At 40.3% G+C, this 27,661-nt stretch overlaps 1 long non-coding RNA gene across 1 annotated transcript; it reads left to right on the top strand.

Annotated features, from left to right (window-relative positions):
- The first annotated feature begins 1,432 nt into the window (after window positions 1–1,432).
- Window positions 1,433–11,506, top strand: LOC135180878 (uncharacterized). The gene is made up of 2 exons (XR_010304591.1): window positions 1,433–1,465; window positions 11,334–11,506. It is a non-coding gene; the product is annotated as an uncharacterized LOC135180878 (long non-coding RNA).
- The last annotated feature ends 16,155 nt before the right edge of the window (window positions 11,507–27,661 follow it).

The following is a 27,661-nucleotide window of genomic DNA, read 5'->3' as shown; positions in this document are numbered from 1 at the left end:
TTTGGGGGGGGAGGGTGTTGGGTAAGGGTTTTTTGTTAGTCTTTTTGTTTTGTTTGTTGGTTGAGTGTTGTCTCAATATCTTGCTCCAACAGGTAAGGTGAATATAATAATCTTAGATCTTCAGAACCTACGGCTTACATAACAGAAGTGTAATGGAAACCTGAGCATAGTCTGCCTGCAAATTTCATCTATCTTTGTTAAGAAGGAAGGAAGGAAGGAAGGAAGGAAGGAAGGAAGGAAGGAAGGAAGGAAGGAAGGAAGGAAGGAAGGAAGGAAGGAAGGAAGGAAGGAAGGAAGGAAGGAAGGAAGGAAGGAAGGAAGGAAGGAAAGAAAGAAAGAAAGAAAGAAAGAAAGAAAGAAAGAAAGAAAGAAAGAAAGAAAGAAAGAAAGAAAGAAAGAAAGAAAGAAAGAAAGAAAGAAAGAAAACAAACCCAGGTATCCTGCCTGTTTGCCACTGGCCACATGACATCCCAAAAAAGTCCATGTACATATTCATGTATACATTCACATATATAGAATCATAGAACAATTTGAGTTGGAAGGGACCGCCAAAGGTCATCTAGTCCAACTCCCCTGCAGTCAGCAAGGACATCCTGCACTGATTCAGTTTGCCCAGAGCCTTGATGAGCCTGACCTTGGCTATCTCCAACAATGGGGCTCAACTATCTCCTTGGGCATCCTGTTCCAGTGCTTCACTACCTCCACGGTAAAGATCTTTCTCCTAACATCCAACCTGAATCTCTTCTCTAGTTTAAAACCACTGCCTTTCATCCTGCCACTTCAGGCCTTTGTAAACAGTCCCTCTTCAGCCTTCTTGTTGGCCACCTTTAGGTACTGGAAGGTTACTATTAGGTCTCTGTGGAGTCTTCTCTTCTCCAAGCTGAAATCAAAGCATGTTTCTGGCTTCCTGGTAGATGTCTCTGCATAATTTACAAACTGTTGTTCGTGATGAAATGTTACAAAATCTTACTGCTGACTTCTATTCCATAATGATTTGTATATAATTTTGTTACATACTTCAACTTGATCTCCAAAAACACCAAGCTAAAATATTTCTCTTTATCCAGTCTGTAAAAAAAATAAGCTAAGCTGACAGATGTGAGAAAGGCAAAGGGAAAGAAATACAAGGAAAACAGGACTGCCCAGACCCACAGCTCACTTGCTGTGCAATCTAACATTCAAGATGACTGCAAATAGACCATTCCATCTTCCTGTTCTCATCTCCATCCTTTTCCTCTCCATTTCCCTCCCTTCTCCATGATATCCACCTCTTTCTCTCCTACACAATGCATTTCCCCCTTTTTTCCCCCAAACTCATAACACCTGGGTTCTGTTGGAGTCTCCTCCCACCCCAGGTGTCACCACTTAGCCCCCTCCCACCCACTCCCCTTTATAAGTGGCCCCAGGAAAGGCAAGCCTCAAGCTTGCCCATTTGGGCAGAAGGATCCTCCTTGGATCATCACTGGTGAGTGCTCTGTGGTGCATCACTGGGTGAATGGTGGAGGGGATTCAAAGGCCGGGGGGCCTGGTGTGGCCCCCCGGCTAGGTAGGGCTAGGCCTCATGATTGCTCTGACATTGCTCACGGGTGCTGGGTAGGCTTCCTTAGACTGAGTTTCTCTGTGGTGAGTTGCTTCTTTCAGCTCACTGAGGATGACCTGGAGTACTCGGCTGAACACATGTACTGGTGTGTGTATGTAATAGTTATCACATATTCCATGTATTCCTTCTCTTTTCTGGGAATTTGGACAAACATCAAGAAACTCAAAAGTCTGATTTTACTGAAAGTAATCTGATACTTGAAATTGAGCTCATTTCATAATTTTGAGTATTACAGTCTTAAGTATATATCTCTATTTCATTTAAGGGAAATAACTCTTTCTTAAAGGTCAAGTGTTAAATGGATAATGACATTGATTTATAGCTAACAGTCACTTCATTTATTTTATATGAACTTAGAGGACAGTCTTGGTCTTCAGGCTGTGATAAAATAGAGGTTAATTATTCAATTTATTATGTTTCCCTTTGTGATTAATTGATCATTCAGAATGTCAATTATCTAACCATCAAAAATATTAATCAGCAGCCAGCTAAACAATAGCCTTTAGCTGGTTTAATGCCGGTGACCATGTGATCATTGCAATAAATCTGCTCAGTTAAAGAGCTGATTTTAGATTTTGCTGTCAAACACTGACTGTTAACCTCACTTCCCTATTTACTGTTGAAAACAACAAGTATCTATGCCTATCTGGCATTCCACAGAAATCAGCTCTCTGAAGTTCTGGAATCAGGGCTTTTATTCAGCAAATGCCTGCAATGTTTCAAAATCTGAGGGAAATTCAATGAAGCCCAGGCACTGTTTTCTAACACTATTACAGTTTTTTTCTTCTATACGAATAAATATGCCTGCAGCTCACTTCAAGCTATCTGAACAGTATGATAATTCAATGCAATATCACTAGCCAAGTTCACTATGTAAGGAAATTCATTATAGCATAGTTAAGTGTTCAAAAAGATTTAATCTGTGTCATCTTTATTATCCTTGATTAAACAAATTCCCTTCTTCAGATTGGTACAGTCCCATTTTGTTTTGTTTGTGAATGCTGGGAAATCTATTCTCTTATTTTGTGCTCAGCATAACTGGGAAGTTTTTCTCAGCTGACTCTCTATGCCAATGATTTAGTGTGGTCAAGTAATCAGTGGATTGCTGCTGTGGCAGTTGTGATCTCATGTTTATTGGAGAATATCAGGTGTTCTCTGTATGTCTCAGTTTAGTGAATAATAGTCTTTTTATAATGATGCTACTGATGCAGTTTTTTGTTAAAGTGTACTGAGTTAATAAATATGTCCTGAAAGTACTTAATTATTGTACTGACAAACACAACAGAACTAATGGCAGCATGTTCTATGTTTTAGTGGGTTGGAGTATGCTTGTGCATAAGTATGATATTTTACTGCATGACTTAATCACTTTTGGAAAGAAATAAGGACTCTTAAAAGAAGAGCACTGTGGATAGTTAGGCTGCAACACTGCTGTCAAGGCTGAACCAGAAACTTTCCAGGTTTCACAGGACTTTTGTTGAGAAATGCTTCTTCTGAGTCAAAACTGAGTTTATGGACAAAATGCATCGACTCAAAATTGAAGTTTCTGATCCAATTTTAAATATAATTATATACTAAGACTCTCTCATAGATAGTCCAAATATTAAGTGTGATGGTTTGGGTGTTCCCTGCCCTGACTCACTTTAGAAATCACCCAGATTAGACTCAGCCAGCTCTGGAAATATGACTGAAGCTTATATTTACAGCTAGCACAATATACAAGCAAATACTTACAGTATATACAGTTATAGACAGAAATATAAAAGATAAAAGGTAATACAGAAACACAACTCCCCTCCCAGAAACCTGAGTCCCCAGGAGGGGGTCTCAACTGCCCCTTCACCTTCCCCCTACCCCTCTTAACCTTACCCCAGTCCCAAGGAAGAATGGAGGTTCATCCAAGGGGTTAGGAAGCAAAGTGGATTAAAGAAAATGGAGTGTGAGATTAGAAAAAGATGCAGCTCAGCCAGCAGCCCCAGCAGAAGTGAAAGTGGGTTATCTATATTTTGCTTTTATTCTTATACATCTCTGCAAGCCTATGAGGGAAGTAGACATCACCATTGTTTTCCTTCCACAGCCTATAATCTAGTTCTTCTCACCAAAACATTCTAGCCTGCTTCAAACTAGCACATTAAGCAAAAAGGAAACCTGAGTTTCAGGCCACTCCTATTTTTGGCTCACCATGGATCTGAAGCAGATTCTCTCACATCAGAAGCAGGTATCTTTATCCCAGGTCTTCTGAGATGTCATTTTCCTACAGTCCTGATATTCATTTTAGAGTAAAAATAGAAAATATTTGGACAATATTTTCTTTTACTCACATAAGTATCTTTAATATGTCAAAACAACGAAGGGTGTTTGTTTTGATTCTCCAGGTTATCCTCACACCTGTGTAACTCAATGTCTGTTATTTAAAATAATCAGTTAAATGACAGCATAATTTGTCCCTGGATTGCTTACAACTTCTGTCCATGATTAACCTTCCAAGGTGGCTTCCAAACACTGTTGACCATGTTTGCACCTCTGCACCTTGTGCAAGTCAAATTCAGCAACAGCATTAAGGCTCACTGAAGAACAGGTACAACAAATTCTACTCCATGTTTTCCACTAGTCTGCCATTTATATTGAAATGTGGACTCTAAGAAGGAGCCTCTCAGGACTAAAGGAGTACTTATCCTAAATGAGGTCTAATTTAATTTGAGATTCGTATTACAAATAAGCAAATATAAAACATCACTTGTATCGTGCAGTGTATTGACACAGTATCTGTTTATGCTTAACAGGTGCATAATACATCATTTCTAAACAAAATCTGTCCTGAACTAATAAATACTGCTTTTAGATTTAGTGGAAAAGCAAAAAAGAATTTAAAATAAATGGCTGCATTACAATTCTAATTAATAACACCAGTTATAAGGAAAACAAATAAAAATGCTTATGGTTTTCAGATGTTTCTGCACTCCATGTTGACTGCCTAAAACGATAATGTGTGAGAAAAAATAGAGAAAAGCACAGAGACTCATTTAGTATGGCTCTGTTATTATGCAGTAAATGAGAATGTGACATGAATGTACTTTGACCATATCACCATGGTGATATGGTCAGTTACTGGAACATGGGCAGACGTAGCATTGATTCTATAGAGGACCATAAAAAAGATCATTTTCATTAAATGAAATAGAATCCAAACCAAGACTTTTATTCACCATTATGCTTTTCAAATTTAGGAGAGCAAGTAAGTGCTGTTAACAGCTCAGAAATCTAAAATGCATAACACAGTGGTGTGCAAATGGCCTTCTGTTTGCTGCAGATTCTAACATGCCCCTGTGGACAACCTGAATGATTCTCCAGCTGCAGGCTCCTATGTCTCACGTGATATATTAGCTCTTTGGGAATCCACATACATTTCAGACCTCTCCTGATTCTCTCAGATAAATGATGGCCAGATGTCATTGTCATAAAATAGCCAATGGGGTGCAACACCAAAGAATTCTGCACTCACATGTGTACTTTCAAATCTCAGGAATTTTCCATCCAGTGGGAAATTTCTAATGACAATAAAGGAATGTTTGGAATCTTATTGTTAAAATATATATTAAATATATTTTTGTATTTAAAACATATTCATAAAAAATGAATCTGAAGTAGGTGAAATATAGGAGTAGCTAGATAAAAATTACACCAAAATGATCAATAATAACTTACAGAGTTTAAGGACAGTTTGCTTGAATATGCTTAATGACAATAATAACCAAAGTGACAATTATTAAACTTTTATTCTCCTATTACCACTGTGAAATATCTTCTTGGCCTCAACCATATATTTAGCAGGATGGAATAAAGAAATGTAAACAAGATCAATCAGATGAGAGACACAAATGAACTGAGCTCATATCTCTTCTTGCCCTACTTGGAGCAAATTATATGGTATGTGAGAAAAAGATCTTGCCAGCAAAAAAGTCACTTGATCTGAGCAGAACTGTAGAAATGTTGCACGTGTATAAAACACAGAAGTGATAAAACCTTAACAAAATAAAACCAATTCCTAAGAGAACTTGGTAGCTATAAGAAGCAGGAAAAAGCATATTTGTCTTCAATTGATGTGTAGTAGGAAGGAGCCTGCAAAATGGAGGGCCAGTTGGTAGTCTTCTATTGTAAGAATTAAGTTCAGTTACTAACTGATCTGATGTCACATGTGCTTTGTGTTCAAAAAAAAAAGAAGTCTAGTTTGACAGATGGACTGTATTTTTGTCTCACTTGATCTGAAGGGATCACAGTTAAACTTCTAAACAAAGATCTTACAAAGCTTCACAGGTTTTGGTTTCTGGGGGAAAATATGTTGGTATATTCAACACAAAAAATGGAAGACAAAATAGCCATGTTCCACTGTACTAACTGACAGACAAGGAGATTATTGAACAGCTGCTGCCACTCTGTAAAAGCAAGAATATGCTTTTCATATAGAAACATTAAAGCACCAGAATGAAACACACTAAAAAGGCATCACATGCTTGGCTGGCACAGTGAAGTAGTGTCCCATACAGAAATTCTGATAAGAAAGTAATGAAAGCCAGATAGTGGTCAAGAATCTGGATTAACATCTAAGATACCAGTAGGCAAATAATCAGAAAGTAAACAATCAAAATAGTAATAAGCTCAACTGCTACAGATCACTGAGCAAAATCAACTGATGTTACTATCATAGTATAGTATCATAGTATCATCAGGGTTGGAAGAGACCTCACAGATCATCAAGTCCAACCCTTTACCACAGAGCTCAAGGCTAGACCATGGCACCAAGTGCCATGTCCAACCTTGCCTTAAAGTGCCCCAGGGACGGCGACTCCACCACCTCCCTGGGCAGCCCATTCCAGTGTCCAATGACTCTCTGAGGGAAGAACTTTCTCCTCACCTCCAGCCTAAATCTCCCCTGGTGCAGCCTAAGGCTGTGTCCTCTCGTTCTGGCACTGGCCACCTGAGAGAAGAGAGCAACCTCCCCCTGGCCACAACCACCCCTCAGGTAGTTGTAGACAGCAATAAGGTCACCCCTGAGCCTCCTCTTCTCCAGGCTAAACAATCCCAGCTCCCTCAGCCTCTCCTCATAGGGCTTGTGCTCAAGGCCTCTCACCAGCCTCGTTGCCCTTCTCTGGACACACTCAAGCATCTCAACGTCCCTTTTAAACTGGGGGGCCCAGAACTGAACACAATACTCAAGGTGTGGTCTAACCAGTGCAGAGTACAGGGGCAGAATGACCTCCCTGCTCCTGCTGACCACACCATTCCTGATGCAGGCCAGGATGCCACTGGCTCTCTTGGCCACCTGGGCACACTGCTGGCTCATGTTCAGGTGGGTATCAATCAGCACCCCCAGATCCCTCTCTGTCTGGCTGCTCTCCAGCCACTCTGACCCTAGCCTGTATCTCTGCATGGGGCTGTTGTAGCCAAAGTGCAGCACCCTGCACTTGGAGCTATTGAACCCCATCCCATTGGACTCTGCCCATCTGTACAGGCGGTCAAGGTCCTGCTGCAGAGCCCTTCTGCCTTCCAACTCAGTCACATCTGCCCCCAGCTTGGTGTCATCTGCAAACTTGCTGATGACTGACTCGACGCCCTCATCCAGATCATCTATGAAGATGTTAAAGAGGATGGGGCCCAGCACAGATCCCTGAGGGACACCACTAATGACTGGCCGCCGGCTGGATGTGGCACCATTCACCACCACTCTCTGGCTCTGGCCCTCCAGCCAGTTCCTAATCCAGCACAAGGTGTTGCCATCCAAGCCATGGGCTGATAGCTTAGCCAGGAGTTTGCTGTGGGGGACAGTGTCAAAGGCCTTGCTGAAGTCTGGATAGACCACATCCACAGACCTCCTCACATCCACCAAGCGGGTCACCTGATCATGGAAGGAGATCAGGTTAGAAAGGCAGGATCTGCCCTTCCTAAATCCATGCTGGCTGGACCTGAGCCCTTTGCCATCCCTTAGGTGTGCTCTTATCACCCCTAAGATAACCTGCTCCATCAGTTTCCCTGGCACTGAGGTCAGGCTGACGAGTCTGTAGTTCCCAGGTTCCTCCATCCGACCCTTCTTGTGGATGGGGACCACGTTGGCCATTTTCCAGTCTCCTGGGACCTCTCCGGTGAGCCAGGACTGCTGGAAAATGATGGAGAGCAGCTTGGCCAGCTCAGCTGCCAGCTCTCTCAGCACCCTGGGATGGATCCCATCTGGTCCTATGGACTTGTGGGTGTCCAGATGGCTCAGCAGGTCCTGAACTAATTCTTCATGAATTTCCAGGGGAACACACTGCTCCCTGACCCCATCCCCCAGTTCAAGAGGCCATTCTTCTCCTCCTCCTTCCTTACTGTTGAAAACTGAGGCGAAGAAGGCATTCAGGACCTCAGCCTTTTCTACATCATCAGTTATAGTATTCCCCTCCTGGTCCAGTAAGCAGTGGAGGCTCTTCTTGCCCTTCCTTTTAGCATTGATAAATTTATAAAAGTGTTTTTTGTTATCCTTCACGGAAGTGAAGGAATTGCTTCACTATAGATGTATATGGAAACTGAAGTAAATCTTGTGAGTAATGAACTCATGCTTAAGTTAAAAATAAAAGCACAACTGTATAAACAATGTGATGGGTCAACCATGAATCAGTATCACAGTATCATCAGGGTTGGAAGAGACCTCACAGATCATCAAGTCCAACCCTTTACCACAGAGCTCAAGGCTAGACCATGGCACCAAGTGCCATGTCCAACCTTGCCTTGAACAGCTCCAGGGACGGCTACTCCACCACCTCCCCGGGCAGCCCATTCCAGTGTCCAATGACTCTCTCAGGGAAGAACTTTCTCCTCACCTCGAGCCTAAATTTCCCCTGGCTCAGCCTGAGGCTGTGTCCTCTCATTCTGGTGCTGGCCACCTGAGAGAAGAGAGCAACCTCCTCCTGGCCACAACCACTCTTCAGGTAGTTGTAGGAGTGAAGCTTTGCAGTCCAGCATGCTAATAATAGGGAGATCCAGAAAAAAGATACCTTTTTAACTCAAATATTGTATAATACTTCTATCTCCATCCACTTTTTAATAATTTGTTACTTCCTTTAAAAGCAATTATGAAATGCCATTCCTTACCTTGGGAGCTCAGTTACTGTAGTGATTTGCCATTGTGTAATTCAGCAACATGCTGGGCTCACTCCAAGTTTCTCTGTGATCTTTTATAGCAAGCCACTTAATCCTTCAAAACCACAGTACAATAAGGATACTACAACTTTTATGATCTGTTAGTAGTTCAGTGATAATAGATATGTCACATTTAATGACATGAAGTTATTTAGGCTTAAAGTTCCAAAGAAAACTGTCATGTAACCATGGTACCAGACACCTATGGAAAATGTCTCAAAAAATTGTCATTTATGAGGGGAAATACATTGATAGTTGGTATTACAGAAAGGCAGCCTTGGAATATGTTTGTGTGTGTAGTATGTGTCTAGGAAACATTGCTGATAAATAGGAAATTGTTCAGCTCCCCAGGTGGTACACACTTTTTTAAGAGCTGAAGTAACATACACATAGGGAAGATCTGTGGGAGCTACTCTAGACTGGCTTTTGGCGGTGTGCACAGCTGGAGGAACAGGCCAACAAATTGAGGGGTAGCTAACAAAACCAATTCATAACACTATGCCTCATCAACTTAACATAGACCTTAGTATCAGCAAGACTTAAAATTGTGATTGAATGAAGGCCACCGAAAGAGGAGAAAAGCAACTATCTAGCCAGGCAGTAGCTTCCTACAGATAGACTCTATAAATCTGACTGGTGTCACTACAGGTGTCCACGAGGGTTCAATACTGAGTCCTGTCCTCTTTAATAATGATCTAGATGAGGGGACTGAGTGAGCCTTCAGTAAATTTGCAGATGACACCAAGCTGGGCGGTTGTGTCTATCTGCCAGAGGTTAGGGAAGCTTTATAGTGGGATCTGGATAGGTTAGATCAACAGATCAAGGTTAATATGGCCAAGTGCCAGGTCCTCCACCTGGGTCGCAACAACCCCATGGTAAGTTACAGACTTGGGGATATGTGATTGAAAAGCTGCAACATTGAGGGGGGCCTGAGGGTATTGGTTTACAGTTGACTAAGTATGAGTTAATAGTGTTCTAAGATGGCCAAGTAAACCAATGGCACACATGGCCAGCAGGAACAGAGAGGTGATCCTTCCTCAGTACTCAGCACTGGTGAGTATTGTGTTCACTTCTGGGCCTCTCACTATAGGAGGGACATTGAGGTGTCAGAACATGTCTAGAGAATGGCCTGGAGCAGGTGAGGAGCATCTGAGGGAGCCCAGGACAGTGGTGGAGTCGCCATTACCTGGAGGAGTTCAAGCTCCATGTGGACTTAGTGCTTAGGGACATGGTTTACTGTTGACCCTTCAGTATTGGATTGAAGGTTGGACTAGGTGATCTTTGAGGTCTCTTCCGATCAGATCTATCATGTGATTCTGTTTCAATTCTGTTGTGGAAATTAAGTGTTGTCTATTAAATTTGCCAGTCAGAGCTTTTTTTCTTCCTCTTAAATCAATATTGTTTAACAAACCACTTGGCTCCTACCAAAGAGATGGTGAAATGAGTTCATTGGAAGCCTGAATTTTAATGTCATTTCCCAGTTTCAGAGGACTTTTTGACCAAGCTCTGCACACTTTTTTTTTTTTTTTTTCTTTTAGTGACCTTTAATTTCAGCCCAGCCAGGAGCACAGGCTTGAATAAAACATATCAGTGGCTTAGGGGAAACCCTAGTATCAAATATCAACATGTGCACAATGACAGCTATATTTGTTTAATAGTGTGTCACTCTGTGAATATTGATGTCTCTTGATTTCCTCCACACTGCTGTGATACTTGGAATGAACCTGGTGGAAAAGTCACACAGAAATGACTGAGGACATCAGGCTAACCTCATTAGTCTTACAGACTAAAAGAGGAGGGGCTTTTCAGTCTGAAGAAGAGGAGGCTCCAAGGTGACCTCATTGTGGCCTTTCAGTATCTGAAGGCAGCCTACAAAAAAGTTGGAGAAGGACTTTTTAGGCTTTCGGGTAGTGACAGGACTAGGGGAAATGGAGCGAAGCTGGAGATGGGTAGGTTGAGGCTGGACATAAGGAGGAAGTTGTTCAGCATGAGAGTTGTGAGAGCCTGGAATGGGTTGCCCAGGGAGGTGGTTGAGACCCCATCCCTGGAGGTGTTTAGGGCCAGGCTGGCTGAGGCTTTGGCCAGCCTGATCTAGGGTAGAGTGTCCCTGCCCATGGCAGGAGGATTGGAACTAGATGATGCTTGTGGTCACTTCCAGCCTTGACTGGTTCTCTATGATTCTATGATACAGGTACTGCTGGATATAGCTAATAGTCTGAGGAGACCCAGGATAGTTAAACTTCCAGCAAAGGTGTTCAGAGTGACATTGCTTTTCCTGTAAACTACTTTATTCCTAAGCAGTTAACACATATTAGAGGTATATCCATTCAGTGGGTTTTCAATGAGCACAATAAATAACTCAGAAGCACTGAAAATCAAACTTGCAACCTTTGATAAGCATTAAGAAAAGAATGCTACGATTTATAGGTGCTGTAGTTAAAGCCTTCTTTTCTGTCCCTAATACACAGTAGAGAGACAAAATTAAGAGAAGCTGTCTGGGAAAATCGTTTCACAAGGAGAAAGTCAGCTGTCAACAGCATAAAATATCTTTTCTTGTCTACAGATTCACTGCTTCCATTCTCTTCAGAGGCACTATAAAAGAAATCGAGGGCACCATCTACTCGAAAAGGAGGAGTCCAGAAAACTGCCACACTGCCTGATGTATTTTCCTTCTCACCTCAGGAGTGTCTACTACATAATTGGCAATAAATTGTTATTACTTCCCACTATAGCAAATCCCTTTGTGGCTTTTATATAGTTTCTATAGAGTATAATTGAGCCATAGAGGGAATAAAAAAAAGCATAGTGCTTAAGTGCTACCAATAAGAAGAGAATATTAGTGGCAATGATGTAAGGCCTGAAAAGGATTTTTGTATTGCCCATAAGCTGTACAATAGAAACTTTGCTCACATGCCACGCTGTGGGCCAGGTAGGTAGAGAGAATGTAATTTCCCTTTTCTAATAGCACGTGTTACTAGACATGTATTTGCATCCCAAATATTTCCAGATACTTTGCCAATCCAGTGTAAGAATGTTGTGTGACAGAATTAAACAACAAAAATTAGATCACCTAAGGTTTGATCTGTTTTGCCTCTTAGGTTCCTACTCACCTTTCTCCTTTTTTCTCCACTTCTTTTTACTGTCTTTACCTAATCTCTTGCCACTCCAACCACATATTTTGAAATAAAGCTTCCCATAATTTCTCTTAAACAACTGGAATTCCTGCCAGATTCCTGACTGTATCACACAATCTTGAGATCTTTACAGACATGTAGACTCACCAGAGAGATTTTTATCTTTGCCTGGTGTCTCTATCTCTGCCACTGCTATTGCACTGACCAAAATAACCCCCAGAATCTTTGGAATGGCTGACAAAGGTCCTTTAGACAACTTCACAGAGTATCCTGATAGTGGTTAAGCTCACAGATAACCTAACACTGCAAAATTTGCTTGTACATAAGGCTTTTACTAAAGTTCTCAGGGACTTCACATTCCGAATATAAGTTTTTTTCAAATCGGGTTCAATTTTATCCTATGAGATCTGTGCTGTCTCTGTTGAAGGCTTGATATTAAAAAGTATATATTTTGAGTACAAGACAAGGAAAAAATCTTATTTGTTCATACCAGTGCTGTCAGTAATTTTTCTTTTCATCTTACCAGTCTTCTAATGTACTGAGACAAAGTCTTCCCTTTCCAGATTTTCACAGTGAGGCTAAAGACAGAGGGAAAGAGCAAGTGAGGTCAGAGAGATGACAATGTTCTCAGAAAACATGACCATGGTACAAATCAGAGGTGTGTCAATTAGAGTTGTGCTTGGAGAAAGGAAACTGCACTGAATCCAACTCAAAGGAGTGTTGACATTTGCAAAAGAGCTGGAAAAAAACTTCAAGTGTTAGCTCTAAAAGTGTCTACCATCTTTTACAGAATGAAAATGTTCACATGCTCTAGAAGCACAGATTCATGACAGTTTAGAAATACAAGGGAGAATAACATCTTTAACATCTTCATAGATGATCTGGATGAGGGCATGAAGTCAGTCATCAGCAAGTTTGCAGATGACACTAAGCTGGGGGCAGATGTGGTTGAGTTGGAGGGCAGAAGGGCTCTGCAGCGGGACCTTGACCGCCTGCACAGATGGGCAGAGTCCAATGGGATGGCGTTCAATAGCTCCAAGTGCAGGGTGCTGCACTTTGGCCACAATAACCCCATGCAGAGATACAGGTTGGGGTCAGAGTGGCTGGAGAGCAGCCAGACAGAGAGGGATCTGGGGGTGCTGATTGATACCCACCTGAACATGAGCCAGCAGTGTGCCCAGGTGGCCAAGAGAGCCAGTGGCATCCTGGCCTGCATCAGGAATGGTGTGGTCAGCAGGAGCAGGGAGGTCATTCTGCCCCTGTACTCTGCACTGGTTAGACCACACCTTGAGTACTGTGTTCAGTTCTGGGCCCCCCAGTTTAGGAGGGACATTGAGATGCTTGAGCGTGTCCAGAGAAGGGCGACGAGGCTGGTGAGAGGCCTTGAGCACAGCCCTACGAGGAGAGGCTGAGGGAGCTGGGATTGTTTAGCCTGGAGAAGAGGAGGCTCAGGGGAGACCTTATTGCTGTCTACAACTACCTGAGGGGAGGTTGTGGCCAGGAGGAGGTTGCTCTCTTCTCTCAGGTGGCCAGCGCCAGAACGAGAGGACACAGCCTCAGGCTGCACCAGGGGAAATTTAGGCTGGAGGTGAGGAGAAAGTTCTTCACTGAGAGAGTCATTGGACACTGGAATGGGCTGCCCGGGGAGGTGGTGGAGTCGCCGTCCCTGGAGCTGTTCAAGGTGAGGTTGGATGTGGCACTTGGTGCCATGGTCTGGCCTTGAGCTCTGTGGTAAAGGGTTGGACTTGATGATCTGTGAGGTCTCTTCCAACCCTGATGATACTGTGATAACTTTCTTAATCTGTAAAATGTGGTTAAAATAGTGTTTTTTACCTTCCATATTACTTATAAATAGCTGTTAACTGAAGAGGCACAAAATAATGTTGTATAAAATCCTGGATTTTTTCTTTTAATTGTTCTTTACATAGGAAGAAGTAATGTTAAAGTTAAGCCATGAAAAATCTTTTTGATTTTTTTAATCAAAATTAATGAATTTCAAACAGAACTTGCAATATGTTAACATGTTTGCTTTCTGTTTTCTTTCTACTTCAAGTTGCCACAACATATTGGAAAGTGAAGAATACAAACTAACCTTCCAAATTGAAATTTTGACACAAGATTTCGTGATTGCTTTTCTTTATTTGCTTATTATTTCTTTAAGAGATTCTCTGGAGATAGCCCAAATAACTTAGGAAACAAAGAAGTTAGATCAATTATATTTCCTTTCATTGTAATGAGTAGTATATACATATACTCAAATGTCCTCACATCAGAAAAGCCAATTCTTTTACAGTAGTATATTTCTTCTATTTGTGGTGCATATTGTTTTGCATTTGCTTGCATGATAACTACCTGAAGGGGCATTGTAGCCAGGTGGGGGGTGGCCTCTTCTCCCAGTTAACCAGCAATAGAACAAGGGGACACGGTCTCAAGTTGTGCCAGGGTAGGTATAGGCTGGATATTAGGAAGAAGTTCTTCACAGAGAGAGTGATTTCCCATTGGAATGGGCTGCCCAGGGAGGTGGTGGAGGCACCGTCCTTGGGGGTCTTCAAGAAAAGCCTGGATGAGGCACTTAGTGCCATGGTCTAGTTGATTGGATAGGGCTGGGTGCTAGGTTGGACTGGATGATCTTGGAGGTCTCTTCCAACCTGGTTGATTCTATGATAGAAGATGGAAATTTTCTAGTTTGCAGATTTTATCAATGACAAACCCCTTTTTTATTAAAAAGATGGTAATATGTGGCTGTTGTGACAATAGTGGCTAAATGTATTTAGTGATTTAAGGTCCTTTCTTGTCCCATTAGCCACAAAATAAAATGTCTAGGAATCTCATTACAGAAACATCAACTTTGTTAAATCACAAATTTAATATTTAAATCCATTTGAACAGAACCCATACTCTCATCATAACTTTTTAAACAACTTGTGGCAGAAGATACTACTCAGAATGCAATAGATTGACTCTGAAGTTCATGAAATAATGAGACAAATAATTTCAAAACAGCAATTTTAAGAAATGTCTATATAATGACTATAAGATACAATAAGAATTTGTGGGAATGAGAATATGAAAGGGTGGAGAGCAAAGCAATTCCTGGAAGCACTTAACACTGTAGGGTCTTCATGCAAATGGACAGTGAATTAGTCCAATATACAATGACCAGTTATGTCTTTGAATAATATCATCAAGAAAGTTATTTGGAGACAGATGTGGTTGTTTTGGGTGTTTGGGTTTTTTTGGGTGCATTTTTTTGGTTTTGTTTTTGGTGGGTTTTTTTGGCCAGACTCGATGTAGCTCTGGGCAGCCTGATCTAGTGGCAAATGTCCCTCCTAATAGCAGAGTGGTTGGAACTACACATGGCCCTTGAGGTCCCTTCCAACCCTGACAATTCTGTGATTCTGTGAATTTATGCTGGTGGAAACAGCAGGCTAATAATTCCTTAGTATTATTTTATTTTATTTTCAACTTGAGGAAAAAGAAGCAAAAATATTTTCTGTGTAGTGGTTTGGGTGCTACCCCCCCACCCCCAGTTTGGAAATCACCCAGACTAGACTCAGTCAGCTCTGGAAATATGAATGAAGCTTATATTTACAGCTTAGCAGAATATACAAGCAGATATTTACAGTATATACAGTTACAGACAGAAATATACAAGGTAAAAGGTAATACAGAAACACAACTCCCCTCCCAGAAACCTGAATCCCCAGGAGGGGCTTCCAACCACCCTTCCACCTTCTTCCACCCCTCTACCTTAACCCAGACATTGCCTTGCGACGCAAGGAAGAATGGAGGTTGGCCAGGGGGTTTAGGAAGCAAATTGGATTAATCACAGAGATGGAGGGTGAGGTTAGAGAGGAAATCCAGCCCACAGCTCAGGCTGTGCTTGAATTCCCTTATCTATGTTTGGATTCTTGCTCTTATAGATATCAGCAAGCCTATGAGTGAAGTAGACACCATAATTTGTTTCTCTTTCACAGCCTGTGATCAAATCCTTCCCACTAAAACATTCTAGTTAACTTCAAACCAGCACATTCTGATATGACAAAAACTTGGTTACACTTTAGGTGTCATGTTTTGGTTTTGCTTTACTTTTTAATAAATTGAAGTGTGCTTCAAAATACAAGAACAAAAGAATAGAAAATAATCTTTTTAACAGCTTGAGACTTTTGCAAGTTTATTCTTTTTTCTCTTTCTTTTCTCAGTTGAAACCAAAGATCTTGAAAGGGCTTCAACAGGTCATTTAGCTTCCTTCTGTAATTTTGATGGATTATTCATGAATATTTGAGTCAAACCATAATCCATTCAGTGAAAAATATATCTTCTGAAAAAAACCCACCCTGTTCTGTCATGTGGCCTGAAGTTCTGAAGTGAGGATAAAACCAACATGATTGTAACCTAAAAGATAGCTTTAACCAAAGATAACTATAACCTAAAATTTTGTACAGACTGTTTCTGCATATCTGTGACTTCATTTTGTGATGAATTTCATATTCCTGAACAATGCAACAGTCCATTGTTTAAGAACTAATGTTTAAGAATGTGCCAAGTCCATTATCAATGTCCTTGCAAAGTAGCAATGTCTGCAGGATAGAGAAAGTTTGCTGTGTCTGAATATCCCAATTTTAAATAGAGTTCTAGATACTAATATTAACTCAAACTTTTGGTTTATGAGCTAGAAAAATCTAATTCTCACAGAATAGGAAACTAGTGAGGACAAGTAAATCTGTATTCAAAATTATTCTACCTTATCAATCCTAATGATGGAGAGGACAAAGGGATGAATAGTACTGAGACTGAACATAAGTGTTTATTAAATAAATGATGGAAGATTCAAAAGAGTATCTTGCTTTTGTGCCTACATGAATGTGTTTAGATACTCCTACTTTGCTATTATAGCTTGGTACAGCCTATACATTTATGCTGTAAAAAAATCATATCAATCTATATCAAAAAATGAAGAGAAAAAAAAAAAAAAAGGAAAAGAGCTCTTAATTTGTAAAAATTAGGCATATGGAAAAAAATACGATTTTATTTATGTAATTACAAGTTTGAATTTCTAACTTGGTTTGAGTTTTTATACACTAGGTAGACTTCTCAATCTTATGCTGTTGTAGTAGTAAAATGTGTTCTTTATACTATATTTGTGTTCTGACACTTCCTCAGTCTGTGCTTCTCTTGCATGTGGTCTATAAATTCAAACCTCACATGAAATCTCATTTCATGTTTGACTTAGATACAATATACTGTTCTCTTCCTGATTTTTTTATAAGAAATATGTTTCCAGACAGATCTTCCAAACAGCTACATATGGAGAAGCCACCTTGCTCTCAATAATAGAAAGGCATTTAATTTTTAGCAGTGTACACCCATTATAAACTGATTGCATATGGATACTCTGATGAAAATCTGTACAAACTCTTTGCTTGTGTTTTGTTTTGTTTTCCATTTAGCTCTTCTTTCTGTCTATATGTAATCATTGCAACTAACACAAACTAATATTTGGATAACTGTCACCATGGATTAGAGCCCTACAGGTTCAGTTTATGTAACACAGGTCCCCAAGGAGCATTTTTGGTACCTAGCAAGCATAGCATATATGATGCCACAAATCTAACAGAAAGTTTTGGTCAACATGAAGTGCCAATTATGGAGAATTTAGTTTTAACCAATCATAGTATTCCACACTGCTTTACAAAATAATTTCAACAGATTTCTGCCACGTTTTTCTGCTTTTCACACTTGACTGTCTGCTGGTTTATCTGCAGTGAACAGAAAGGAGATAGTGCTTAACAGAAAGTGCTACCTATTTGCCCTTATGGAAGCATGTATGTATTTCAGTACTGCAATGTACAATGTGGAAAAATGTGATAGGATTAATTTGGTCTGCATTTGAATATATATGATTTATCTGAGTTGGGAACATCTCTCAAGACTGAGTTGGTGTTTTCTACAACAAAAGCATTTCTATTTAAACTTTAGAGATGGTACAGATTTTTCTTTCAGGATGGATATTCTCTAATTCTGGTTCTACATCTGTTTCAAAGGTCAAATGGACTTCAGTGTGTTTCTCAGTCACATAAGGCAAAACAGGGCTGTGTAATCTCCATCTGCTCCTTGCAGTAGGTAAGGTACTTCTGAAGAGGTCTGCATTAGAAAGATACAGTGAATTGCATTTCTATATGATTTTCTGCACTTACTGAGCTTCTTTGGAAATATTATTCTGCTTACCTCATCTTAAAACACTGAGGTAAATACTTCATGAAAGAGTTGTTAACAGTGTTTGTTATTGTCTAGGTTTTATCACAGTCAGAGGCAATGCTTCTTTTGGTTAGGGTAATCACTTAAAGGTCCTCAAATCATATCATCATTAAAAAAAATCTCAAAACACATAATGTGTTTTCTATATAATGTAATCTATGTGGTATTTTCATACATGGAATTTGCTCCATGTAACCCACTTGATATGAGCTTCAGAAAACTATTGGGGGAAAATAAACCCAAAATTTGGAGGTAGATTTTCCATACAAACACATTCTAATAGTCTAACTGCTGAATCATGGAGCTCTAAAATTTGTTTTCACATAAAACTTGTACATTCTATATGTGGAACTGTGGTAATTTTTAGATATCAGTGAACTGTATCTCCATACAGATACAGACATATAGGTATAGATCTTCTAAAAGTGCAGTGGTGAGGAATAAGGTGGCAATTCTGCCTGCATTCACATTTTTCTCAGTGAGAACCTCCACTGAATAAAATATATTTTAAATAATTTTCTCTCTTTCTCTTTTTTTTTTATGTTTTAATTTCTAATTATCTTTATTTTTACAGTAGAAAATGTTTCCTCTGAAATAAATTTCACAGAATTAACCAGGTTGGAAGAGACCTCTAGGATCGTCGAGTCCAACCTATCACCTAACCCTTCTAATTAACTGAACTCCGTCACCTCCCCATGCAGCCCATACCAATGGACAATCACTCTTTCCATGAAGAATTTCTTCCTAATGTCCAGCCTATACCTGCCTTGGCACGGTTTGAGACTATGTCCTCTTGTTCTGTCACTTTGACAACTCCTGCATGGAATGCAAACAATAAAGTGTAAACTAGTTTGGTCAGACTAAAAATCAGACAGAATCAGACAGATTGTATTAATACCTGTGCTAGTTTGAAGCAGGCTAGAATGTTTTGGTGAGAAGAATTAGATTACAGGCTGTGAAAGGAAAACAATGGTGATGTCTACTTCCCTCATAGGCCTGCTGAGAAGTATAGGAATAAGAAATAAAAACATAGATAACCACTCTCACTGGGGCTGCTGGCTGAGCTGCATCTAACCTCACCCTCCATTTTGGACTAATCCACTTTGCTTCCTAACCCCCCTGGCCAAACTTCTATTCCTCTTTGGGACTGGGGTAAGGTTGAGAGGGATAGGAGGAAGGTGCAGGGGTGGTTGAGAGCCCCACCTGGGGACTCAGGTTTCTGGGAGGGAAGTTGTGTTTGTATATTACCTTTTTACCTTGTATATTTCTGTACATATATGTATATACTGTAAATATCTGCTTGTATATTGTGCTAGCTGTAAATATAAGCTTCATTCATATTTCCAGAGATGTCTGAGTCTAGTCTGGGTGATTTCCAAAGTGTGTGGGGTGGGGAACACCCAAACCATCACAATAACAAGATCATCCAAATTCCTTTTGCAGTCAGTAAAGAATTTCCCACTGGCTTCAAAAGGTTTAAAATTCAGTACAAACATCAGATTGGGAAACCTTGTAATGTTTTTTGGTTTTGGTTTTTTTCCCTAATATTATAAGTTGCAATATTTGGTATTCCTTAGTGCTCTGAGTTCAGCTAAGATGGGGTTAGTATTCTTCAGAAGGATTTGTGAGGGGCCACGCTCGGGATAGGCAGCCTAACCAACAAATGAGATGTTAAATATCCAATACCATAAAAGTCACACCTGCTGGATAAGAGAGTGGGAGTAGGGATAGTAGTGTTTCTCTGGTTGGGGATTTGGTGTGCAGTCAGATGAGGGTATCATATTTTACATCACTTGAATTTATATATTACTTTCTTTACTGACTTCATTATTCCTGTTTTTCATTTGTTCTTTGTATTGTTCTATTAAACACTCATTATCTCAACCTGAGAGCTTTTCCATTTTACTCCCAGTTTCTCTTTCCTGTTTTATTGAGGGGAGGGGATGAGGGGCTGCATGGTGCTCAGCTGCAGCTGGGCTTGAAACCACAACATTTGCAAGTTCTTTCTGTTCCTGTGTTGCATATGAATGAAATCTTCAAAAAGCATTAATCTTCATCTAATACATTCTCTGATGAAGTTTATGACAGCCTTGTTGGTAACCTCAATAGCAACAAGTAAGCTGATTGGAATTAAAGAAATTCCCCACCCCTATTAAATGTTAGTTTATTTTTAGAAGAAAGAATCAATTATTTTATTGTTAATATTTTGCTGTTGGTTTCACTTCATAAATCAAAGTCCTCCTTCTTTTTTATTTTTCTTTTTTTCTAATTATTGTCATTTTTAACCACTACATTTTTGTTACTTCTGAGAAAAACAAATTGATAAAAAATATGTGGAACAATAAATGACTGGTAGTAACCAAGTACTTTAGACTGAGCTGTAGCTGCTGGCTATATTCAGAAAACTTCTGTTATTGCCTCCTTTTCTTCAGAATCCTTTTTTTTTTTGCTTGGACAAGTGACATTCATTTCTTCATTATATTCCTTTTTCCTCAACTTTTGTGCAGTGCCACACCAAATAGTCTGGCAGCCCTCAGTATTTTGCAATACCCATTTGTAGGACTCAGTGCTTTTCATGCCGACACTCTTTTCAAATGAACCAAGAAGGATATAAATAAATGTTTAGCCTGCAGCAAAGTTCAAGTGTTAGTTAGGGAGTAATGTCAACTGTTGAAGGGTCTGGTTTCAGTACAAAATTAGTGTTTTTCAGTTGCTTAGTTTTGTTGTGGGTTTTGTTTCTTTCTTTGGTTGGGAGGAGTGGTTGTTTGTTTGCTTTGTGGTTTTTGTTTTGGCTTGGTTTTAATATTGCCAGAAAGTACTTTGCTAAAGGGTCAAATTAGAGATGTAATGCCAGTATGCAGTTCTACTCCATTTATCAATCCCTCCTTCATACCTCCATTCATTTCAGTGTAATGCACAGGAGCAAATAAGAGCTGGAGAAAAAAGTGCAAGCATTTGTGCTCCTGAAATTTCTTTTACATGTGAAAATGCAATGGAAACATCAAAATATAAGCTCCTACAATACCTGAGTGACTATGTGATGCTGTTATAGCACCTGAACCACATATTCAGCTTCTCTGTGTCACAGAGGGGAAATTAATAAATGCGAGATTATATTTTTCTAACATTAATATTGTTTGTTAATGTTGCTATTCAGAACTCTCACCACCCCCAACCACTAATTTTAATAATATTTTGGCTCTTACATGGTCATGGAAATATTCTAGGGATAATATCTACATCTAGTAATAACCAGCAAAATATATAAACATTAATTGAACTGGAAAAGAAGATTTCCACAGTCAAATTCTGCTTGCTGTCAATATGCTGCTTGCGCAGTAGATGGGCTCAAGGTCTTTCTGCTCATGGCAGAAGGCAATGGAGAATTACAAAGAGCCTTTGAAGCATTTACTCACAAGTTATTATTACCCAACTTGTGGGGCTTAGCCACAGTCCAGACAGCGCCCAGATGCTTTCAGGGGACTCTGTCTTGTTGGATGTTGAGGCTTAATTCTTCCCAGCTTCTGGGGAAAGGACGCAGACAGTCTCTGACCTTGTCTCCTGGCTTCTTCTGGATGATCTGTGCATATGTCCAGGACTGCTAAGCAGGACTTTGATGTGTAGAGGCAGATGTGGTGCAGTCTCAGCATGATGTCACTCTGGCCACACAGGCCAATTGCATGCAGGGTCTGCTCCTGGTAACTCGCATCAGTGGAGCTCACCAGGCAAACAATAAGGCAGTGTGCAACAGCAGCAGGGCTGGGCACAGCAGAGACAGCAGGCAAAGAGCAGGGAAGAGAAGCAGTGTAGCAGAAGCAGGTTGTTCACCTGCATATCTCCTATTATCAATGTGGGCCAAGATTAATTACCCTTTGGACACAAGAACAGCCAATCAGGATGGCAGTTAGCCAAACCTTGCCACATTAGGCAAAGCCACAGGCTCACTTTTACCCAAATTTGGGAAAAGCACAGACCTTGCACTAGGCAGGCTCAAGCTAAGTGTGTGCACCTTACACCACAGGACCCTGGGCAGGTCAGACTCAGTGGCTCCAGGTTTTATGTCCATTTCCCATGCTTGTCTCTCTGGTGGAGCAGAAAAACATGCCCAGGCAAGGCAGGACACGTGTAAGTCTATTTTGGTCCTATCAGGCCTACCACAACACTCTGATCTAGGAAATCAAGAGAAAAACGAAAAAAAAAAAAAAAAGCAGTCACAGAAAACACCTTTCTGTTTTAAGTAAAGATGCCAGAATTCATTGAACTTGTTACTTGCTGAATTTGTTTTTTTACTGCTTCTTTTTATAAGTGTACGCTAGGAAAAAAATGGCCTTTGTATTATTTTTAGTTGTATTATAGATAAGAAACAAAGATTGTATTTTTTTTAACTGTGGATACACAGACATAGGTAATTACTTAGTTGAACACTTTTATTTTTTGCAGTTCAGTCTTCCTTAAGAATTTTCAGTATGGCCAGAAGATTTTATATTTTATTAAAACATCATCCTTATTTCACCTGGACTTCCTCCACCGTCCTTGATGAAAGCTTTATTAATAATGCAACCTAAAATACTAGATCTTTTGGAGAAAAAGTGTATAATACTCATGTTAGATATTTCCTACCTACTGCTGGTTCACAGTATTATCAGGGTTGGAAGAGACCTCACAGATCATCAAGTCCAACCCTTTACTACAGAGATCAAGGCTAGACCATGGCACCAAGTGCCACGTCCAATCTTGCCTTGAACAGCCCCAGGGACAGCAACTCCACCACAGCGTAGAATGCTTTTTATTCATTCAGGTGCTAAGTACTTGCAATAGGAAGCTATCCTATGGTTTTTTTCCTGTTACTAATCTCTGAGAGGTAACATCTGTTACAAGTATAACAACTGTTCTTTGTCAGTTTATTATTCAGCATATTTATATCTTAATGTGTTTGTATGATGCATAATTATTTGCCTCCATACAAGAGCATCTTTATATACTTCTAAATTCAATTCTGTATGCAGGAAAAAAAATATTATTCCAAAATGCAATTCCTACAACACTGAATTATCTCCATAAATCTCTGAATAAGTTGATTGATTTAATTAAAATGTAGCATACACCAAAAAAACTGCCAATTCTAAACTTTCATACACTTCTAGTTTCTCACTGCTAATGCGGTCAGACTTGCAACATAATTTCATTGTAGTTAATTATACAGCGTATTCAGTTTACCATAGTTTGAATGGTAAGAATGAAATGAAAGATGGGAAGATGTGAACCTAAATCCTGATAAGATCTCTTCTGGAGTCCCAACATATCAGCAAGAGTCAATGTCCAACTATCTCTGTAAAACCAGAAGATACTCTCAACACTTTGAGTACCTTTTCTCTCATGTCCTTTGCATGCCCAGCAGTAGCTTTGTCCATATAGTCTTGCTCAGTGATAACACAGTATCACAGTATCATCAGGGTTGGAAGAGACCTCACAGATCATCAAGTCCAACCCTTTACCACAGAGCTCAAGGCCAGACCATGGCACCAAGTGTCACGTCCAACCTTGCCTTGAACAGCTCCAGGGACGGCGACTCCACCACCTCCCCGGGCAGCCCATTCCAGTGTCCAATGACTCTCTCAGTGAAGAACTTTCTCCTCACCTCAAGCCTAAATTTCCCCTGGTGCAGCCTGAGGCTGTGTCCTCTCATTCTGGTGCTGGCCACCTGAGAGAAGAGAGCAACCTCCTCCTGGCCACAACCACCGCTCAAGTAGCTGTAGACAGCAATAAGGTCTCCCCTGAGCCTCCTCTTCTCCAGGCTAAACAATCCCAGCTCCCTCAGCCTCTCCTCGTAGGGCTGTGCTCAAGGCCTCTCCCCAGCCTCGTCGCCCTTCTCTGGACATGCTCAAGCATCAAAATGTCCCTTCTAAACTGGGAGGCCCAGAATAATGAGTCTTAGGCCATATGCCTGAATCTCCATGTGATATGATTATAATATTTAGATACTGAAATATGCAGAGGAGGTTAGTTTGTGTGTTTTGTTGTTGTGCAATTTTGTTTTGTTGTTTTTCTTTACTGAGATAATTCATCCTTTCTACTTGTAATTACATCTGGAACCACGTCTCAGTGAACTCATGGTAAAAACAAATAAACAAAGAAACAAAAAACCCCAGTGAAAAATACTCTAAAATTTTCACTTATTTTTCAGCACCAATGAATGCACTTCAATTTGAAAGTAAATTATTGTTCCACAGACATAAGCATTAAAATAAATACCCGTAGAGAGGATGCAATAGCAAAATAATTGATTAATCAATTATTAAGCATATATTTAATTAATCAGAAGTATCATAGAACAAAGCAGAGACATTTTTTAAATGGACCTGGAATCTTAGTCATGAAAAATAGACAACTTTTCTTTTGATAGATAAATTCTTTGCTATAAATACAAACATGTGCTCTTTTCCTCTGTTTTAATAAATCAATAAGAGAATTCAGGTATAAATACTTGCCTCCTGCTAGGTAAAGATAACTTCAGCTGTATTTCAACATACACAATTAATGATATTTTAATGTGAAACGTGTGAGCTTTGGGATATATTATTACAGCGTAATAATCAATAATTCCTTGCAAAGTCCCTTCTTTAAAATGTTAGGCTGGCTAAATGTCTTTCTACTAAGATGTTTTCTGATCCTTCAATGTCTGCCTCTCAGACGATGTCCATTTTGTCTGCTTAGCTCCTTGCAAAGCTCAGGCTGGTCTCTATTCTCTAACCATTTGATGTGGTTTAGGTTCTTCCCTTGTTTGCAAAACAATTCCTTTTTAAATCTCTGCTCCTTCTTTGAGAGACAGTTCTATATATTGCATCAGTCTGAACTCTCAATCCTAGATATGCCATTTTCTGGCTTTTTGTAAGCTGTTTTATACAGCTAGATATTATTTTATTGTTTGCCATTCAGATTCATTATGCTGAAAACACTTTTTATTACCAGCCTTGTCTGCAAGGAAGGTTGCGCTTTCTTCTTCTACTCATAATTTCTCCCTCTCACATTGCTTGTTCCCTCTGTCTAAATCAGGAATCTTAAAGATAAAATCCTTGGTTTTGTGGTAGAGAACTATTGCCATTAGCAGTTCCACAACCTGTTGCACTGAGACTTGTATTTTTGTCAGAATCTTACTGAGAAAATACGTTAAGATTTTGATTTATTCATTGAAGTGGCTGGTCTTAACAAGGATCATCCTAAACAGTCCAGTTTATTTCCTGCTGTTTTGACAGGAAAAAATGTTGAGCTTGTAGGAAAAAATCTTGAGCTTCAAGAGACAGCCATGGGAATCAATAATACTGTGTAAGTATATAGTATAGGACAGCCCCCACACTTAACCAAACTTAGGGAAGAGTACAGACAAGGCAGTTCATTCATAAGGGATCACAAAAGTAGCTGCTGAGGTCAGCCTGGGCTCCATGTGGAGCTTCATATGTGTTAGTGTAACATCAATATAGCTAGGTTATATTTTTATTAAATCAAAGGGAGCAAAAGGAACTTTAAATAAAAGAACAATGAACACTAAAGAACAAAACAACCCAATAAAGCAGACATCCCGGGGAGAAACAGATTTTTAAAGAGTAATAATAAATAGATAAGTGAAAATTCTTGTACACACATATGATGTCCTGTTTTCACAAGTTTGTTATGAAGGCTACAGAACATATAACACTCAGACATTTCCAACAAGGTCACAGATAATATTCAAAGATATGACCTGTAATTTAGTTTTTTCAAGTCGTGAGGTCTGCAGCTGGCATTGCTTTATGAGGATTCTTTTTTGGGTTTTCTTCTCAGATTTATAAATCATCAAAAGAGATAGTTTTAGACAAAAAAGCAAACAAACAAAAAAGAAAAAAAAACAGACAAAAACTCAAACAAACAAACAAAAAATGTGTTTGAGCAAGTTTTCCTTTTATACTGGAGCTGCTTTAATTTAAACAAGAAAATTACATAGATTATTGAAGTCTTTCATTTTCAATATGCAACGAAGTTTAAAAATGTTGAGCATTTTAAATTATGGAAGCAATGCTCCTTCTGCCTCTCTTCCTCTTCATTTTCCCTACTATTTTTAAAGAAACGCTGCATTGCTTCCCCCTTATTAATCACACTAACCTTTTGCACAACCCCCCAGTAAAATGGCAAATCACAATTTGTGACATTCACAACTTCTTTCAATGGAAACTAGAAAGACACTACAAAATCAATTTTTTATCCAACCTCTGCAAAATTTCTCATGTTGTTTGCACTTTCTTTCCTCCTATTTCATAGATTCTCCTCTCCTCTCCTCTCCTCTCCTCTCCTCTCCTCTCCTCTCCTCTCCTCTCCTCTCCTCTCCTCTCCTCTCCTCTCCTCTCCTCTCCTCTCCTCTCCTCTCCTCTCCTCTCCTCTCCTCTCCTCTCCTCTCCTCTCCTCTCCTCTCCTCTCCTCTCCTCTCCTCTCCTCTCCTCTCCTCTCCTCTCCTCTCCTCTCCTCTCCTCTCCTCTCCTCTCCTCTCCTCTCCTCCCCTCCCCTCTCCTCTCCTCTCCTCTCCTCCCCCCCCCTCCCCCCCCCCCCCCTCCCCCCCCCCCCCCTCCCCCCCCCTCCCCTCCCCTCCCCTCCCCTCCCCTCCCCTCCCCTCCCCTCCCCTCCCCTCCCCTCCCCTCCCCTCCCCTCCCCTCCCCTCCCCTCCCCGTTTGTCTTAATCTGTTTTATTCATTTGAAATGTCCTCTTTCTCCAATCTTCTTACATAACAGTCACTTGTTATTGAAGTCAAAGTTACAGACTAAACTAAATTAAAATAACATGGCAAGCACAACACGAAACATGGGAGAATAATTAAGACAACAACATTAGCAATAACAACAATAAAAAACCACCTTCCATACAAACAAGAATGAGTATAGGTGGTATTTAATAATGAGATATGTGGGCCCAGAGAAGGCCAATGAAGATAGTGCAGGGTATCAGGAATAGGTATTCTGAGGAGCAGCTGCAGGAACTAGAGTCGTTTAGCCTGGAAGAAAAGGAAGCTGAGGAGAGAGCTTATTGCTGTCCACAGATACCTGATAGGAGGTTGGTCTTTTCTCTTAAGTAACATGTCACAAAACAAGAGGAAATCATAGAATCATAGAATCATAGAATAAACCAGGTTGGAAGAGACCTCCAAGATCATCCAGTCCAACCTAGCACCCAGCCCTATCCAATCAACTAGACCATGGCACTAAGTGCCTCAGCCAGGCTTTTCTTGAAGACCTCCGGGGACGGTGCCTCCACCACCTCCCTGGGCAGCCCATTCCAATGGCAAATCACTCTCTCTGGGAAGAACTTCCTCCTAACATCCAGCCTATACCTACCCTGGCACAACTTGAGACTGTGTCCCCTTGTTCTGTTGCTGGTTACCTGGGAGAAGAGGCCACCCCCCACCTGGCTACAATGTCCCTTCAGGTAGTTGTAGACAGTAATAAGATCACCCCTGAGCCTCCTCTTCTCCAGGCT

The sequence above is a fragment of the Pogoniulus pusillus genome, chromosome 1 (assembly GCF_015220805.1).
Source record: "Pogoniulus pusillus isolate bPogPus1 chromosome 1, bPogPus1.pri, whole genome shotgun sequence".
NCBI classification, from domain to species: Eukaryota; Metazoa; Chordata; class Aves; order Piciformes; family Lybiidae; genus Pogoniulus; species Pogoniulus pusillus.
The sequence above is the reverse complement of the archived record's forward strand: the minus strand, read 5'-3'. Positions and strand labels throughout refer to the sequence as shown.